General features: G+C 48.3%; 1 protein-coding gene across 1 annotated transcript in view; it reads left to right on the forward strand.

Annotated features, from left to right (window-relative positions):
• Positions 1–12,367, forward strand: part of LOC146194353 (PHD finger protein 12) — an 86,634-nt gene that overhangs the window by 44,795 nt on the left and 29,472 nt on the right. The window lies entirely within an intron of this gene.

Below are 12,367 nucleotides of genomic sequence, written 5' to 3' on the forward strand. Positions count from 1 at the left end.
TATAGGTGCCAAATTCGTTAGCAGCAGCACACAGCTGCAACTTGGTGCAGCTGCAGTAAATTTGGATGCCTCACTGGCCTCACCTTCAATCTTGCTGTAAGTGCGACCTCTCGACATGCTCATCAGCGTTACGCCATCTAATCTTCCTGTATTGCTCTCGGCCACATGCATTATGTTACCGAGCTGCGCTGCACCCAACGATAACGTGATGGCTCATCTTTCAAAACCATCGCGGCCAGCAATGGTTATGGAGAGGATTGTGTGTGGAGGGGATAGTAATGGTTTCACACTACAATTAAAAAGCTGAAATGGCACGCTGATGGTGCCGAGAGAAAGTAGCGGCAAATTACACTGACTAGGTAGATCGGCTGCAGAGGTGCGTGAGAAAACTTGACAGCAGCGTGCAGTTGTCTCGGCACACACCTCTAGGACTCACATTTCATGCTTGCTGCTGCTGCTTGTGTGTATATTTAGATTAGGACTCATGCCTGCCAACCCTTCCGATTCGCATGGAACACCTCCGATTTTTTACTGAACTTTCCGATTACACAATTACTTCTCTAGATCCTTCGATAAATGGTCTCTGCCTGCATAAGAAGGCCATGTCGGTTTGCACTCGTGGCAACATGGTTGTCGATCATTTCTTGTAGGTGGCAAATTCGGCGGCGGGTGGCAGCGATGCTCAGCCTCAGTAGATGTAGAAGTTTGCTGGCCTCGCCTTCTATCTCAACTAAAGGGCGGCCTCTTAGCGCACTTGGTGGTGAAGGGTTATTTCTGCAGTTTTACCCAAACATCACGCCGTCTGACCCTCCTGTGTTATGCTCGGCCGCATGTCTCATGTTAACGAGCTGCGCTATGCCCGTCGATGGCGTGATAGCTCATCTTTCGGAACCATCACGACCAGCAATGGTGGTCGCGAACAGAATTGCACGTAAAAGGGCTAATACAGTCGAACCCGGTTATATCGAATTTTGGTTATATCGAACTCACGAAATATCCCCTTGAAAATCCCATGTAAAAGTATAGGAAAGCCGCGTCATATATCGAACTCAATTTCACCGGTCGTTCGATATATCGAACTTCGCGCCATGCACTGGAAAGTGTGCCTTCCCCAAAGACGATCGCATCACCCTTGGCCGTTTGCCGCGTGACGTTTTCAAGCCACGCGCGGAAGGAATGAGAGGGGACAGTTCGGCGACGGCTGCTCTGGGCAGCGCCGCGCCCATTCCCCAAAGGCGCGCGCATCTGCAGTTGTTGTTTCCCGCGCGCCAACACGACGTTTGCAAGCTATGTGCATGGGTGTGCCCATTCTTTTGCTGAGCTATCTCTCTCCTTCAGCATGCGCAACGCATGCACCAAGCCAGCTCAGCCCGTCTTCAGACAGACGTCGGACGCTTTCTCCAGCGTGTGTTGCGAACCCTCTGCGTGCGGCTGACGTGGCTACGGCGCCTGCGGATGTTAAGAAGCGGCAGCTCTCTCTCTCTTTTTTTTTTTTTTTGCGAGAGTCATCCTTTCTTATCGTGCTGTACGCGCGGCGTAGCGTAAGATATGGCGGCTGCGGACGTTTAGGAGCAGCAGTTTTTTTTTTTTTTTTTTTGCGGGGATGTTTATTTTATTATTTTTTTCTAAATCGTTTATCGTGCATGTATGAATCGGCGAAAGCACGCGGTCAGCTGCTGCGATCATAACGCCCGCCCCAAGCACGGCGAGATAAATCGAACCAGGCTTGTGCAATCAAGCCATCACGGGCACTCTGCCAAGTTTGCTCCCCGCCACCGCAGGAGCTATCAAAAGATAAACGCGCGCCCTGACGTTATCGCCGCGCAGCATCTTGGCATGCTGCCAATGAGCTATGGATGAGACGACCGAAACGGACTGACGCGCGCTATCGACATGCAAGCGAAAACGATTGCGATTTCTGCCGCGGCGACACAGAAACCTTGTTTTCAGCTGCCGCGGTGGCTCGAGTGGCGAGAGGGACGCAGTTTAACAAGTTTGAAATTTTTTGCTCTGTCGCTGCCGCTTGTCGCTGAGATCGCTCAATCGCTTGCATGTGAGCGAGCTGGCCTTAACGCATATTTTTTTTTCAAATTTGCGATGCAAAAGTAGAGGGTGGGTTCATTATGCGAGTGGGTTGATTGCGCGACAAATACGTTATCATTTTTTCGCATCGTAAGTGCCGTCACAAGCCGATTTCTGTATATCTAATTATCGATATATCGAACTATTTCGCGATCCCCTTCGAGTTCGATATATCAGGGTTCGACTGTAATAGTTCTTTAAACTAAAACGGTATGGCGATGACGCTGAGCAGTTTGCGTCGACCGGCTTGCGTTGCTAAGATCACTCGGCAACGGCATGCAGACGTCTCTAGGACTCACCCTTCATGCATGATATGATGATGCTGCTTGTGGTTCGATTCGCACTTATTGGACAATATGTCATAAAGTCCTGTGGGGTTGGAAAGAACCAAAGCGGGTGTGTCGCCGTTTTAGAGAAGGAGGGGGGGGGGGGGGGGGGAGCGGAACGGAACGGAGAGGAACGTACGCAGCAAACCGGGGATCGGCGTAAGAAAGACCCCGAAAGGGGGAACCAGGAGATTTCTGGGTGCAGCCGCAGTGCCTCCGCAGTCGGGAAAACAGCAACATGTGGTTGCAATAAATTCTGCTGAACGGAAACAGAGAGGCCAGTAAAAGCGTAAGAAAGAAATGACAGGAAGAAAGCCAAGTGCCTACAGGGACGGCGAGAACTGAAGTTTTCTTTCCCAAAGCACAGTATGAGTTCCATGAAGCCGTTAACGCTTTTTGGTGAGAATTAAGACACTCACAAAGTAGGGCGACAAAAGAAAGGCTTCCTCTCATACTCCCGGTTTTCGTCCCTGTTGCGCTGCCGAACTGCCACATTTTGCGCCTCAGGCGTTCTGTCCGCATGTCAGCTTCGCTTTAAGTCAATGACGCAGCCTTGACAAGGTCTGAGCTCTTCGTAGTCGGATAGCCGTCGTTCTAAACTGTACTTCAGCTTGCAGTGTTTGTTTTATAGGAAGACATAGAGACGGCGCCAAGAAGATGGGATGTTCGACAGTCTTCTGCATAGCAGCTTGCCAACCTGACTCTCTCGCTTCCTTACGGAAACAGTAAAAGGCAAAAAAGAGAATCAGAAGAACGGAAAGACAGAAGGGTTAACTAGGTAAGAGAGTGCAAATCATCAGAAGCCTGTAACCCTCAACTTGAGTCTGGATTTTGGCATGGCGGGAGTTAAACGCAAAAGAACAGAGCTGAACGTAGGCGCGAAGTAAGCAATCTGTGAATACAGTCAATCCAAGCCATGAGGGACAAATGTAGACAGCTCAGCTGTTGCCTCGCCTCAGAAGAATCTCAAGCAGCTACTGCTTAGCGGCTGCTTTGCTCAGTGACGAGGCCATTTGGGAAATGGTGGTGAGTAGAGAATCGGACGCTTATTCATCGGCCAGTGAGGAGTTATTGCTTGAAAGTTCGACCAACACAAAGCCCACCATCACGCGTGTCATGGTACGCAAGTCGCTTCAGACTGCACTACAATGTTTCGAAGAAAATTATAAGAATAATGCACTCAAAATTGCCCACGTTCTGTCAAATTTTGAGTCCAGTGCACACCGTTATCTACAAAAGCAGTCGTTAATTACAATTCTTTTTTCTCAATAAAATTCTTTTCATTTTTATTCATGGCTCGTTATTATGGATGACTCACTTTTGGACAGTTTTGGTCGGAAACCAAAGTGTCCATATTAACGAGGCACGACTATATCGAACTCGAAGGGGATCATGAAATAGTTCAATATATCGATAATTCGATATACAGAAATCGGCTTGGGACGGCACTTATGATGCGAAAAAACGATACCGTATTTGTCGCGTAATCAACTCACTCGCATAATGAACCCACCCTCCACTTTTGCACTCTACAATATAAAAAAAAAAAAGAAAGCGTTAAGACCAGCTCGCTCCAGCGATGAGCGGCAGCGACCGAAAAATTTCCAACTTGTTGGAACTGCATCCCTCTGCCGTTACTGCGGCAGCTCAAAACAAGGTTTCTGTATCGCTGCGGCAGAAATCGCCAGCGTTTTCGCTTGCATGTCGCACTCCGTTACGGTCGTCTCATACACAGCTCATTTCTTGGCAGTGTGCCAAAATGCTACGCAGCGATAACATCGTGGCGTGTTTATCTTTTGATAGCTCCCGCGGCGGCGGGGAGCGAACTTGGCAGACTACCCGTGATGGCTTGATTGCACAATCTTGGTTCGATTTATCACGCCGCGCTTGGGGCGGGCGTAGTCCACTGCCACAAAATCATTGGAAAGCGTGATACACTAGCTGCAAATGCTGTTTTAAGTGAAAAATGCTAAAAGCCGGTGTCATGATTGCTTTTGTTGATTCATATATGCAAGGATAAACGACTCCATTAAAAAAAAAAAAGAAAAGTGCCGCTTCGTAACGCCATATCTTACGCTATGCCGCGCATACTGCACAACGATAAAAATATACGAATCTCGCAAAAAAAAAAAAAGAAGATCTGCCGCTTCTTAACTTCCGCAGGCACTATAGCCACGTCAGCTGCCGCGCGCAGAGGGTTCGCAACACATGCTGGAGAAAGCGTCCAACGTTCGGTCTGAAAACGGGCTGAGCTGACTTGGCGCATGCTTAGCATGTGCTACTGCGAACGAAGGCCAGAAAAGAGGAAAGAGAGAGATAGCTCGGCAAAAGAATAGGCACACCCTTGCGCACTGCTCTGCCGCGTTTTTCCCCTCTTGTTCCCACCGGTTCTCTGTGGTTCATTCACGCACATGGCTTGCAAACGTCACGTGCTGGCGCTCGAGAAATGATAACCGCAAATGCGCGCACCTTTAAGGAATGGGTGCGGCGCTGCCCTAGCCGATCTGTCCCCTCTCATTACTTCCGCGCGTGGCTTGAAAACGTCACGCAGAAAATGGCCGAGGGTGATGCGATCGTCTTTGGGAAAGGCATACTTTCCAGTGCGTGGTGCGGAGTTCGATATATCGAACGACCGGTGAAATTGAGTTTGATATGTGATGCGGCTTTCCTATACTTTTACATGATATTTTCAGAGGGATATTCCGTGAGTTCGATATAACCAAAATTATATATATCCGGGTTCGACTGTATTGCATATTAAAATTTTCTAATACAGTCAAACCCGGATATATTGAACCCGGATAATTCAAATTTTGCTTATAGAGTCGAGTCCACTTATAACGATACCGGTTTTAACAATATATCGGTTACAACTATGAAAAACCTGCTGTACCATCCACTTTTGTATGTTTTCTATGATAAAATAACCCGCTTACTACAATGCCCCCTTGCCACATTATCGGTTATAACAATGAAGTTTCGCTCCTGAGTTCTCGTGCCAAAAGATAGTTGATTGCGAAATCCTTGAAAAGAAAAAAGAAATTCCAGCTGCTGCACCCTCCCTGCCGCGCGCTCATACAATAGAACCTGTTTCTGGCCTTCTTCGCATTGTAAGCCCGCACGTCTTTCTCCCGCTGCCCTTCCACCCCTCGGAATACGAATGGACTGCGCCTATAGCTCTGCGCTGCGTCACCCTCTGAAACACAAATGAACTTCACCAACGCGCTGATCCGCTGATCTGCTCACTTACCCGCTCGCCCCTCATTTTGCGCAGTTCTGCAAACGGATTTGGTTGTTTGTGCAAGCTGATTGCGTCGAAGCCGTTCCTTGCCACGCGGTTTCTTCGTCTCTTTTGAATTGCCGCCGAAACGTAAGATGGCTGGTCTATCCGCTGATTATCGGACAACGTTGCCGGTGAAAAGAAAGCGCACGGCAAGGCTATCGATTTGGAGACAACAAGTGCAGTATCGCGATGGAGTACGTACTATCGCAACAGACAGTATCGACGATCATCCGCTCCTCTGAGATGTTCGACAAAGAAAAGTCCTCGCTTGACAGTGGGCGCAAACGCGTTCGATAAGGCGCCTGACGACGACAGTGACAGCGATGACAGCGACGATGATGCGGTAGGGCAGGCTGCCTCAACGTTGTTCTCGCAAGAGGCCCTGGAGTTGATTCAGTCCCTCTGGGGCTTTGTTTTCGCGAGGGACCTTCCGCTGCACTACGTGGTGTACCTAGATGCCATGGAGAAGGATGTCGACACGCTTCGCGTGAGGCAAGCAAGTTTAACGGACATGGGGTTTTCTCATGCAAGCCAGTGAGATGTACGTGGTGAGATGCTTGCGGCGATTTCACCCCAGGAGCCTGCGTGTTCCAGTCTCCTCTGCTTTTAAATAAATGTTTCATCCTTCTCTCTCTCTACACCGCAACGTTACTTCGGGATTTTTCTAGCTGAGGGGCAGCCGCGGCAACCTTCTCATAATTTTTACAAGACCCCTTTCGGTGCAACCAAAACGATGTATCGGCGGAGCTCGCATGTCACTTGCCGTCCGCGACCCCTCTCTGCAGTTGTTATGTTTTTTTTCGTGCAAACCGTTTAACCGTTTATAACAATTATCGGTTATAACAATGGAAATTTTGTGGCACTTGAATATTGTTATAAGTAGACTCGACTGTATCGAACTCACGGAATATCTCCTTCGAAGTCCCATGTAAAAGTATAGGAAAGCTGTGTCATATACAGTCGAACCCGGTTATATCGAACCCGGATATATCGAATTTTGGTTATATCGAACTCACAAAATATCCCCTTGAAAATCCCATGTAAAAGTATAGGAAAGCCGCGTCATATATCGAACTCAATTTCACCGGTCGTTCGATATATCGAACTCCGCACCACGCACTGGAAAGTGTGCCTTCCTCAAAGACGATCGCATCACCCTTGGCCGTTTGCCGCGTGACGTTTTCAAGCCACGCGCGGAAGGAATGAGAGGGGACAGTTCGGCGACGGCTGGTCTGGGCAGCGCCACGCTCATTCCCCAAAGGCGCGCGCATCTGCAGTTGTTGTTTCCCGCGCGCCAACACGACGTTTGCAAGCTATGTGCATGGGTGTGCCTATTCTTTTGCTGAGCTATCTCTCTCCTTCAGCACGCGCAACAATGCATGCGCCAAGCCAGCTCAGCCCATTTTCAGACCGATGTCTGACGCTTTCTCCAGCGTGTGTTGCGAACCCTCTGCGTGCGGCGGCCGGCGCGGCGGCGGCGGACGTGGCTATGGCATAGAGAAAGAGATTGGCTATGGCGCCTGCTGATGTTAAAAAGGCTCTCTCTGTTTTGTGTTTTTTTTTTTTTTTTGTTTACGATAGTCATCCTTTCTTATCGTTGGGCTGTACGCGCGGCGTAGCGTAAGATATGGCGGCTGCGGAGGTTAAGCAACGGCAGGATGTTTTGTTTTTTTTTTTGCGGAGATGTTTATTTTATTATTTTTTTTTAATCGTTTATCCTTGCATGTATGAATTGGCGAAAGCACGCGGTCATCTGCTGCGATCTTAACGCCCGCCCCAAGGCGAGATAAATCGAACCAGGCTTGTGCAATCAAGCCATCACGGGCACTCTGCCAAGTTTGCTCCCCGCCACCGCAGGAGCTATCAAAAGATAAACGCGCGCCCTGACGTTATCGCCGCGCAGCATCTTGGCATGCTGCCAATGAGCTGTGGATGAGACGACCGAAACGGACTGACGCGCGCTATCGACATGCAAGCGAAAACGATTGCGATTTCTGCCGCGGCGACACAGAAACCTTGTTTTCAGCTGCCGCGGTGGCTCGAGCGGCGAGAGGGACGCAGTTCCAACAAGTTTAAAAATTTTCGCTCTGTCGCTGCCGCTCATCGCTTGCATGTGAGCAAGCTAGCCTTAACACATTTTTTTTTTTTTTTCAAATGCTCGGGTGTAAAATTGGAGGTTGGGTTCAGTATGCGAGTGGGTTGATTACGCGACAAATATGGTATCGTATTTTCGCATCGTAAGTGTCGTCACAAGCCGATTTCTGTATATCGAATTATCGATATATCGAACTATTTCGCGATCCCCTTCGAATTCGATATATCCGGGTTCGACTGTATCAAACTCAATTTCACCAGTCATACAATATATCGAACTCCGCACCACGCTTTGAAAGATGTGCCTTCACCAAAGGTGATCGCTTTGCCCTCGGCAGTTTTCTGCAAGACGTTTTCAAGCCACGTTCGGAAAGAATGAGAGGGAACAGTTCGGGGGCCGGCTGCTCTAGGGCAGCGCTGCACCCTTTCCGTAGAGGCACGCGCATCAGTGGGGATTGTTTACTATGCGCCAGCATGTGACATTTGTAAGCCATAGAGAACTCAAGCTGGAGTTAGCTCTGCGACGCCAGCGCTCGATTTCTAGCGGAGCGGAGAGGAACTACAAAACCTACGCGCAGCGCACGGCTCTCTGTGGAGTCTGTGCAGCCCGCTCGTGCGTGTGCCACGCGCAGCCGCACATGCACACGGAGCAGGAGAAGGAGAATGAGGAGGAGGAGGATGGGTGCGTGCAGACGGGCGCAAAGCCGGTGCTTTTTGCCAGTGGAGTTCCTTATTTTCGCTTTTTTCGGTTCCCTGTCTGACAAAGAGGCTATCTGGAAACGTGTTTTTTATATCTGTGCATTTGAAAGTGAGAAATTATGATTCATTGATCGCTGCGAACATTGTTTTGAAGGAGCGCTTATTGGCAGGCTCAGACATAAAAAAAAAAATGACATGAATGCGAATTCGTCGCTCGAAGGCAAGAGGCCAGCGACAGGTATTTTGAAGGACTTGAGGTGGCAACTCTTGTGTTGTTAAGCTCTAGGAGAGGAAAAAAGTTCACAGCGCTAAATAGCTTTCAAAATTATAGATTTTGTTTTAAAAGCGCATCGTAATTTAATTATATTACGATGCGAATCGACTACGATGAGAACTGGGCAAGGAGAAAAACAACCGCGCGCAAGCAGACAAGCACTCAGATGCTGCACGGAGCACATGGCGCAGCCGAGCATGCAAACCCAGTGCTTTTTAAAGGCACTAGCTGGAGAGGAGGCTCTTTTTTTTTTTGGTTTCTCAGCTTAGAAAAGTTAGTTTTAAACTTTAAACTTTTTCTTTGTCATTGCAAAAACACCGAAATCTCTGTCCCTGCTGTTCACTCAGAGGAACAGTGCATTCTTCTCGTGGAAACTCATTGACACGTGTGTACAGAGCGATGAGTGTGGCCATTTACTTGGAGAAGGCCCACTCAACATTCTTTTATGACAGATGTATTAGTAAACCCCCTGACAAAGTCAACGAAACTAAACGTTGCCATCTACAATTACCCATTCGCTCAGCAGGGTGACGACTATAGCTACCGACAGCCTACCTGCGCCGCGTGTCCTGTATTCGGCGCTTTTTTTTTTTTATGTTTTCTTTACAATGGTACACATGCCGACAATGGCCAGGCGAAGTTCGCTGCTGCCATCCGAATTCAATGACCTAGCTGCCTTAAACGATGAGGGGTTTCTAACAACCTGGGTCACTGACGAGAAGCTGAGGCATGCCATTTTGGCGGCAGTTTTCTCTCCACGAGACGAAGAGCGAGGAAATGCCTGATGACTTTCCGTGCAAATGGGCACATCTCTCCACGGAAACCTTAGTCTTCTTAATTCCACAGCTACTCTGTGTAATTCCTAGTTCAGTTTTCTCTTCTAGCAAGTGCACAGTTTTGAGATACCGAAGCAGGATCGCATATGAGGATAGAACGATTGACGTACGTATATCTTTTTTGAGGCCGACTCAGTTCCGCGATGGCTACTGCGGCACTGCCAGTTACTGAGGTGCGAGATACGAGCGGTACAAGATGCCTAAAAAAAAGGCCGACAACAACCCTGTTTTCATTTGCACACAAGTTTTGCGAAAAAGCGTGTCGTCATTTTTTAATTCTGTTTTCTTTTTGCTCCCTTTGTTGGAGCGTGATGGCGGCCAGAACCGGGCCGGAGGAGGAGAGAAACAACCGTGCGTGTGGTGCCTAAACGTGCTGGAATGCAACGCAGAGCAGACGAAAACGTGCTTTTCAATGCAGCGGGGAGCAGACGACGCGGCCGCACTGCGAGGAGGTTTTGCTGGGTTCTCCATGGAGCGCGTTGATGCACAGTAGAGTCACTGGAAAATTTTCAGAGTACCGCAGACCGCTGGACCCAGCCGCCATCTGAACGGCGAGTGACAGTATTCGAAGTCTTCTAACATGTTTTTAAAGTAGCAAAAATGAAACATTTTGGCATGTTTACTCAGAGCAGTACCACCAGTGATTATGCGGTCACTGTATTTATTACTTTAGTCCGCAATCGATAGGAAAGGATGAAGTGTATGGGTGCACCGGCGAACAGTTCAGGGCGCCTGCTCTTGTAAATCGCCGGCTATTTGGATCAACTCGCGTTTTCCGGGCAGTGCAGTGGTGTTACATGTGTTACAACATTATAAAGTGACGAAGTGTAATAGCATGTCTGCGAAGATCGCAGGAACGTGTGCATATAGTGTTAAGAATGCCGTCCGCTGGCGCCGTTGTGCTAGATGCGGTAAAGACACGGTGGGTGAGGTGCAGTTCATTGCGCTCTGACATGATGAATCGTTTTGTATCAGCAACACAGAGTGAAGCAGCAGGCTCGCCGAGACAGCGTAAATAGACTAACATACAATTTAGTATCGCCGTCGCTGCTCCAAGAATGCCAAGCAGGCTTTGTTGAAGCGTTTTGCGTGAACTTAATTCTTTTGTGGCGCCGTCATTAAATGAAGGAAAAGTTACGCGCTGGTCGCACCCATTTTCACCCAGAAAAAAAAAAAAACATGGCCTAATATATCATTGCTATCACCGCGCGGTTGTGAATATTGTACTTTTCATTGTGTCTCTTTATGTTGTTTCATCGGCATATGCCTCGTGCCGCCAATTTGCTAGAACGTCGCTCATTAACTGCCGTCAAAAATTAAAATGGCATCGCACATTGATGGCATTTCTGGTTGACACACATTTGCCAAAAGTTTCCAGCTGCGAACATACAACTATGGTTGGTTGGTTTAGTTATGGGGTTTAACATTCCGAAGCGGCTCATACACTGAGACACTGTAGTGGAGAGCTCCGGAAATTTCCAACACCTGGGTTTCTTTAACATGCAACTAGAAATATATAACTAATAAATAGGTGCATAAAGCTTTATGTACATTTGAATTAACAATAAAAATAAAAAAGGAAGAGCTGCGGCAGTTATCGATCCGATCCATGCACGAACATGCAGAGTGTGTGTGATTTCGCAGAACTGAATATAGATGCATGCATCTGATGCCTGCTGGCTGGATATTTAACTTAATTTGAGGGTAGCTTTTGCAAACTTCCGCAATTAAAATGAACGCTGCATATTGCTGCGCACGTGTGGCACATGGCGTTGGAAGGTAAACACATGTTGCCATTAGGCGAACTATGTTCACGTTGAATACTTCGTGCGCTTCTTTCGCGGCTAAATGAACAAAATTTCAGACCAATGAACCAGCGTATTTCGCGTAAGGTGTTCCTTGGTGGCATGAATTTTTCCTGGTCGGTTCTGTGAAGCTACACCTACCATTGGTGCAGACACAGAGAAAACGTATTTCTAGACTCAGGCCTGGTGCCGCACCAGAGACAGCAGAATTTCTCACGTGTACACTGCGTAAGACACTAATTCCGCGCACGCGCTTGGAAGGGATATGGTGACGCGAAGTCACGTGACGCGGATCAGCCAGTAGGCGAGCGGCGGCGCGGGGAAAACGAATGCGGTACTCTGAAATTTTTCCAGTGACTCTAATGCACAGAGCGGCGCAGCGCCCCCTGGCCCAGGTTTTCCCCCCATATGCATGAAGGAATGAGGGAACCGGTTTAGCAGCGGGCGGTACAAAGCAGACGCAGCCAGTGCAGCCATGATATTGAGGAGAGGGGAAACAACGCGATAGAGCGAAGTGCAATGGTGTGCCCATTTTTCTGCTGAGCTTTCTCTCTGCTTCCTCTATCTCTTTCCTGGTCTTTGTTTGCAGCAGCACGCACTGCGCATGCGCCAAGTCAGCTCAGCCCGTGGCAGACAGAACGTCCAGACGCTTTCTCAAGCTATGGCGGCTGCGAACGTTAAGAAACAGCAGTGTGTTTTTCTTTTTTTTTTCGAGAGTTGTTTATTCTTGTTGTCGGTCGTGCTGAATGTGCCACATAGGGTAAAGCTAAGGTGGCTGGACATTAAGAAGCGGAAGAATTCTTTTTTTTTTTTTGCAAGTCATTTATTCTTGTTGTCATGCAAATGTGCCGCATAGCGTAAGCCATGGTGGCTGCAGACGTTAAGAAGTGGCAGATTTCTTTTTTTTTTTGCGAGAGTTGTCCATCTTTGCATCCATGAATCAACGAAAACACGTGGTCAGTTGCGAC

Source organism: Amblyomma maculatum, chromosome 3 (genome assembly GCF_055883805.1).
Source record: "Amblyomma maculatum isolate TAMU_Amacu chromosome 3, ASM5588380v1, whole genome shotgun sequence".
NCBI classification, from domain to species: domain Eukaryota; kingdom Metazoa; phylum Arthropoda; class Arachnida; order Ixodida; family Ixodidae; genus Amblyomma; species Amblyomma maculatum.